General features: G+C 45.3%; 1 long non-coding RNA gene across 2 annotated transcripts; it reads right to left on the bottom strand.

The window, feature by feature from the left end:
* Positions 1 to 1,348: 1,348 nt before the first annotated feature.
* Positions 1,349 to 6,151, bottom strand: LOC108641591. 2 transcript variants are annotated; one of them, XR_001922107.1, is made up of 3 exons: positions 6,016 to 6,151; positions 5,357 to 5,498; positions 1,349 to 1,952 (listed from the first exon to the last, which is right to left on the bottom strand). It is a non-coding gene; the product is annotated as an uncharacterized LOC108641591 (long non-coding RNA). The 2 variants fall into 2 exon arrangements; XR_001922108.1 differs by lacking the exon at positions 1,349 to 1,952 and adding an exon at positions 3,285 to 3,908.
* Between the last annotated feature and the right edge of the window lie 759 nt (positions 6,152 to 6,910).

Genomic DNA, 6,910 nt, shown 5'->3' on the forward strand with positions numbered 1-6,910 from the left:
TGTTGTTGAAAAGTGCTGAAAATGAAAATATTTGAAAGGGGGAAGGAAGGGGCTAGATTTGGGATTTTCTTTAGAGAAAGTGTCTGGATTTTTCAGGTTAGTTCTGACACCTGGTCTCACAGCAGCAGGTGTATTCTGCTGTGGCTAGGTCTTTGCCCTGCAGGAATATGATAAGAGAGGGCCCACCCTGACATCACATAACTCTACCCTCAGCAGTCTTACTCCTCAGGAAGAGAGGACAATGCCTGTAAATTGTCTCTGCTCTGGGACAAGAGAAGCTGCCAGTGTGTCTCCCTAAAACCAGAGTCCTTAATATCCTCTCCTCGATCCTGGTCACAGCACCAGAGGATAAACACTGGTTTTTGTGAGCTCTCTGTGAGCAAGCACACAGTGAAGCCTGTGAGGGCTCTACTCATTAAGCCAAAGAGGAAGATATTGGGAGAAAGGGCAGGAGGAAGATATTGGGAGAAGGGGCAGGAACACTGTAAAAATAAGTTGCTGCTGTGAGATCAGCTCCATGGAGCACCAGCTCAGCTCGTATGGTGTCACTGGGTGCCCTGTTGGTGCTCTCACTGGTGGCTCTGCCTTTTTGCCCCTCAGGTTTGGAAGGGAATGGTGCCTTGAAAGCACAGAGCCAGGTTTGGGCATTTTAGTGCAGCTGGGGAGAGGGGGGAGATGAAAATCAGAGCAGAAACCAGCACAGCCTAAGCACTCCCAGTTTTGCACAGCCATAGGGGAGCTCTGACAGGAACAACAGCAGCATCCACCATCCCAGCTGGAGGACAAGCAGCCTCTTACATGGAGCCAGAAATCCTCAGCAGAGATCTGGGGCAGGCACGTGGGGACAGCAGCTGGCACAAAATGATGGAGCTGGTCTTGAGCATGGCAAAGCCTGGCCCAGGGTTGTCAAGGCAGGACCAACTCATTTCTTGGAAACATGGACAAAAGGATGCCCACAGGAGCTGTGCAGCAGGATGTGTGTCCCCTGGGATGGGAATGAGACAACCCATACAAGGAGTGGTGGTATGAGGTGTTGGAGATTTCCTGAGTGCCCAGGGTGCTCATACAGGGTTTGGCCTTGTCAAGTGAGGGAAGTGGGGCAGCCCTTGGGCAGCTTCCAGCCATGGAAAATGAGGCTTGTGTTCTTCAACAGGAGCTCCAGGTTGGGCAACCCGGTCCCACCTTTGCAAGAAGGTTGAATCTGCAGCTTTTGCACCTACAGGGCCAAATCAAACCCCAGCATATATAACCACAAAAAATGTTGCATTACTGGAGTAGCCATTTCTAACCAAGTCCAGCTAAAATGAAGAAAAATCTAAGCTTTTCTTTATTTTTTACTTTTAGGGTTTCTTTTTAAATTATTTATTTGCAGGTAGAGATTCAGAAAAGCTTTTTTCAAAGTTGGTCTGGACAACATTCTGTTAAAACTTACTCTTCTCCTGCACAAGTGTCACCCACCACTAGCAAGTTATAAAGAGTTAAGTGAGGAGTCATGTCTGGTTTTCCCGCATCTCATCTGAATTTTGTCTCTTTCACGTGGTATTATATTTGTTCTATCCCTCAGGGTACTCCCATTCTTGGATGAGGTTTTAGTGTGGCTGTTGAATCCTGTTTGGATGGACTTCCAGGCAGACCCAGACAGCTGAAGGCTTGTCTGCAGGGCAGATGAGAGGGGACCATTTTGGAGCAGGTACGGGGAGAAGCTGCTTCTTCAGGCGAGGTCTGACATGTGAAGGGTTATTTCCAAAGCAGCCCACCCCTTCCCAATCTCCTGGGCCTGGAGGGCTGTGAACAACCTGCTTTGCTGGCCCACTCCACAGAGCCCTGTGTCCTTCCAATTGCCCAGGTTCACAGTCCAGCCATTGCAGACCTGTTGGCTCTCAGGAGCCAGCAAGCACAACACCAAATCATCAGGGGTTGGCAGCACCCAGGTCAGGAGGAAAGTGGAAGACCTGGGGTGGAGAAAGAGAAAGGGGTGGTCCTGAGAAGAAACTCAACTACCTCTACTAGTCTTTCTCTCTCAGGCACACTGTATATGGAGTTACATCGTGGCTTAAGACATTAGAGATAGGCAAGAGAAGACGTAAGTTTGGAAGATTTGTCAAAGAAAAGTTTAAAAAAAAAAATCAAATATCCCACAGCAGTCCAAAGTAATAGCTCAACTGCTAAAAAAGGTGGAATTAAATAGGTCAAGCTGTAGAGCTGTGCTACTTTATACCAGCTAAAGGAACTAGCTTCTCATCTGCTAGGCTGTTTCACCACTTGCTGTTCCAAGGATCCATCTCTCTGCTAGTAATGATGTCAAATAAATCTCCACTAAAATGTAAAAATGTTTATGATGATACTTACTGACCCGTTCCTTTATTAAATGAGGACAATAGGATGATGCCTTGATATTTACTAATGGGTTACTCCCATCTAACCTTTTCTTATTCATCCAGATCATCTGTTTTCATTTCATCATTCAATGGCTGCCAATAAAATTAAGTCAATTAAATTAAAGGTCTATTATGTTCTTTCATATCAGGCTGAGGCCTGTTTTCTTTCCCCAGTCAATACTCTGAGATTTTTGATAGGGCAGCTGGGAAATCTGGAGCAGATTCTCCTCTGCTGGAAATTGGTTCAGTTTTTCAAAAATCAATGGAGTAGCATCAGCTTACCCCAGCTGAGGGCCTGGACCCTGATGTGTAGGAATAAGCCTCAAGCCTGTCTTTGGGCCAAGATTCATATCTGGAATCACTCCCTCATGCAATCCCAAAGACCTTGTCTACTTATCAAAGTGTTAGAAGTTCCTTATAATATATGTGGTGCAGTTACACCATCATCTCCTCCCTACAGAAATATTCCAGTATAAAAATGGCCTTTTATATTTGACTTTAAATGTGAGCTATTCCCAAGAGGCGTCAGTGAAATCAATAAAAGACTCTAATGTCACATAGTGGTGTCTGCATGAAGCTGTCTGCTTTGGTTTTGTGATATAAAACGGTTTATTTTATTTTTTTTTCCAGTGTAGACAAGACTTTAATATCTCATTCTGTGATCATTTAAATAAAAAAGCAAACAGAGGAGCAATGTTCTCCATCCAAACAAAATCCCAAGCTCTAGCCTTGAAATGCCATTCAAGTATCTCAAGAACTAGTGGTGGGTATTACATTATTTATATACATTTATTCCTCTGCCTTACTGCTTTGGGAAGAGCTGAACATGACCCCAACAGGGGATATGGAAATGAGGGGAGATCCACTGATTCAAATATCCCCAGCATGACTCATGGCTGGTGTGGTCCCCAGTTCTGCCTTATTTTCTGTTATTTCAGTTTCTCTGGCATGTCTGATAAAAACAGGACAGGGAATGGCCTCTCCTGTGGTGGAGCAGGATGGATGTCTCCAGTCAGCCAGTGGGAGATGCTGGGATTGCAGCCAGGGGCTCTGACCCATCCAAGGGAACACAAGATGTACAAATCCACTCGCACCTCCTAAGCAGTTGCAATTGGGAGATAAACCATTAGTGGCACTGGGAGCACAGCTTGGCAAGGTTTGGGGGCTGCGGTGTGAGACCAGGCTCTCAGCTTCTCAGGAAGCCTTGGACTGCAACTTCCAGCAGCAGGACTTGTGGCCTGCCTTGGTGGAAACCCTGCACTGCGGCAAACACAGCGGGATGTGGGGATGGGGGAATTCCTTTTCCAGGCACAGGTGATGGCAACTGCTTGTGCAAAAGGCCGTGTGCTGGCATGTGGTCATGGAAGAGAGGGGAAGCTGCCAGAGAGCTGAGGACAACCATGAGGAGACTTTCCAAAAGGTGTTGGGCTCCATCCCACAGAATCCTGGTGGAGTGAAGGACACCAACTGGAACTGCAGAAATGGTTTTCTTCAGTTCTGTCTCATTGGGTGGGGATGAGACCTGCCTCTCTACAGTCCAAAACAACAGTAAGACAAAGGGTATTGTATCTGTCTTAAAGGCTCACGTTGCCCCAAGACACATTTTTCTTCTTGAGTTTTAGTGTCTTGTCCCTAATAATAAAGAAGGATTGCAGATCTTTTCTGTAAAATTCTAATAGGACTAGCAAAAATGTCAGAAATAAACCCAACCAAGACAACATCACCTAGCTCAGGTGACAATCTTGAATTGCTTTTTTCAACTTAAAAGTGGTGAACCTCCCTTAATGTTCCAAATGCTTTGTCAGAAGTCATCTGTAAATTGTTAAGTCATCATATCTGTGCTGCTGTTGTATTTGAAACTCCAGCCCTCTGTTAGCAATCATCTCAAAGTGCACAAGTAGAAAGTGTTTTGACAGTCTTCCTGCAAACTTGGTGGCAAGGTTAGCACAATCCCCACCAAACTTAGACAAACTGTGCTGTGAAAGGAAGGCAAACAAAGATCTGGAAGAGTCCCTTCACAGAGGTTGAGAGAAGAGACAATGTTTACCCAAAAATCGTAAAGCAAACTTGGGAATTAACACTGAACAGCTTTGTGGGTATGTCCAAGTGAGAGACTTTGTAAGCAAAGCTTTATTTGACTCTCTGCTGTCACAAATTCAAACTGTGAAACTTCTTCTAACCCTAATTAACTCAAAATGTTTGACATCTTACGAAAGCTTTGAAGCACAGAAGGGCTTTCTATTAGCCAAACCTACAGCACAGTCCAGAAGTTCAAACTTCAAAGTTTTTCAATTTGCATCAGGCATTGTATAAACTACAAGGCAAGCTCACACAACAGCCAGCAACCTGTTTGGCTCCTAGAGTGCATTTCTCCAGGATAAAAGCCTTAAAGCGATCTACAAATTTCTAACTGTATGTAGAAAAACCTCTTTTCAGACCCAAGGGGCATGAATATGAATGCAAGAGATATGGTCACATTGTGAAAAGGCAAGGCAGAAATATCCCTTGCATGGTGTTGCAAGTGGGATAGGATAAGAGTTCAGGGTCAGACCTTCCTCTGAGCTAATCCCTTTGTCACTGAACAAGGGATGGACCTGAGATATCCTAAAGTTTCTTGCCACAGCAGTCCCTGCTCAGTCTAGAGACTGGTTAAGGGTAGAAAGTTTAACACTCTGTTTCCTCAAAGAATCCTGTCATTCATTTATGGGTTTCCAGCTCTAAGTGATCTCTGAAACGATGCAAACAAGATTTGGTTGCCCATTTCCTCTTAATGACCCTGCTGTGTGCAGTTCCATCAGCTCTGTGCAGAGCTAATTTCTGCTGAACAATCACAGTTCAGCTGCTGGAAACCCACATGCCATCCATTTCAAGAACTGTAAAGGTGAACTTCCTCCTGGGAGATCCACACCCCTCCTGTAACTGTCGAATTAATGGAATTACGTTGGGGTAAAAGTGATGCAAATGAAGAGAACACTTACTTGGCAATTTATGTGCTGCGTCAGGAAAACGTTATCACTTCTGACCTGTCAGGGGTATTCTCTGTTTACTGATGCCTTTGTAAACACAGCAGTCATTTTGATGAAATCCTTATGTAATGATTACATCAGGAGAGTTACACCACTGAAAAAAAAAAAATCACAGCATTTTCCATCTCTGCTGCACATTAGATACCAGCAATAATGATTTCCATGGCGTTATCCTTGTGCAGAACTGAAGCAGAAGAGTTCAGATTCCTGCGTTTTTGTCAAGGCAATGCATAGGTTTAGTTACTTCCAGTCATTCACACTTAAACAGCATCTTGAGGTGCTTTTACTACATGACAGCAAAGCAAGCAGTGTTAGTCACAGTGGGGCCACGAGTCACTAGTACTTCTCATCAGGTGAATGCTGAGAGCCACAGCCAGGAGAGCTTGGTGTTGGTGAAAGAGGAAGGGAAGGGGATGCTTACACCTGATGTGCTCACAGAAGGAACAGGAGCAGCAGCAGAATGACTTTTCCATATCCAGACATGCATCACCACTGTGACTCACTGAATCATTCACAATGGTGGGTTTTAACAGGAAGGAGGAGAATAAAGGCAAGAATAAACTTGCTGAACAAGATAAGTTTGTATGCAGCAATCTTTGCGATTCACCTACCTTTTCCTTAAAGGCACCTTTCTATCAGCCAAGCAGCACCCCATATTTCCTGAGGAAAGATCTTGCATGGTATCTCTGGCCTCTCCACTTGGTTCTCTTCAGACTGGAGCTACCAAGAAGGTCAGCTGCCTATCTGAAGAGATCTGCCTTGGCTGGTCTCCTCCCCAGGCTCAGTCTGGGCCCTGCTGCATCTGGCTGTGGGCACCTCTGTGTGGGGAAGGGAGCACAATCCCTGAAGGTTTTCCCCTGGAACAGCAGAAAAAAAACCAGGAGCTCTCAGCAGGAAGGCACAACTGTAAGAAAAGAGAGTGATGAGATAATACATGGGTGGTGGTGGGCGTCAGTGAGAGAGAAGAGCAGTCATTTGTCACTCTGATTTATTGAGCAGGGATTATTTACAACCATATCCACAGTGCAGTGATGGAGCTGTGGCTTTCATGGGGGTGACGTGTCTGAGTTCAGTTCTAACTGCCTGGGGGTTCCCAGCTCACAGGTCCTGGCTTTCCTTTCCTGCCAGGTAGACGTGACACCTGGAGTGCTTTTTGTTCCCCTCCCCTTGTTTGCCAATGGGAAGAGGAATTTCATTGCGTTAATCTGGGAGCAAAAGCCAAGAGAACAAAGAGCAAATATTGCAGGACTGGCAAAAATCACAAGAGCTGGCAGCACTGCCTGGAGTTTGTCTCTTTGTTACCCTTTCTAGAATAATTGAGAGAGACTTAACCAACCCACTGGCATAGACAGGGACACACGGTGCCTTGTAAAACTCAGGGCAGAGAACAGAACGCAAACACAGAATTTCAGTGTGAGAGTCTTGTGGATCTAGTCTCTCTGTGTGAATGCCCTTATTCCCTGCTGTGCCCCCAAAATCCTGTGGATTTCAGCACAAACAGGTACT

Source organism: Manacus vitellinus, unplaced genomic scaffold (genome assembly GCF_001715985.3).
Source record: "Manacus vitellinus isolate BGI_N305 unplaced genomic scaffold, ASM171598v3 scaffold_7_pilon, whole genome shotgun sequence".
NCBI lineage: Eukaryota > Metazoa > Chordata > Aves > Passeriformes > Pipridae > Manacus > Manacus vitellinus.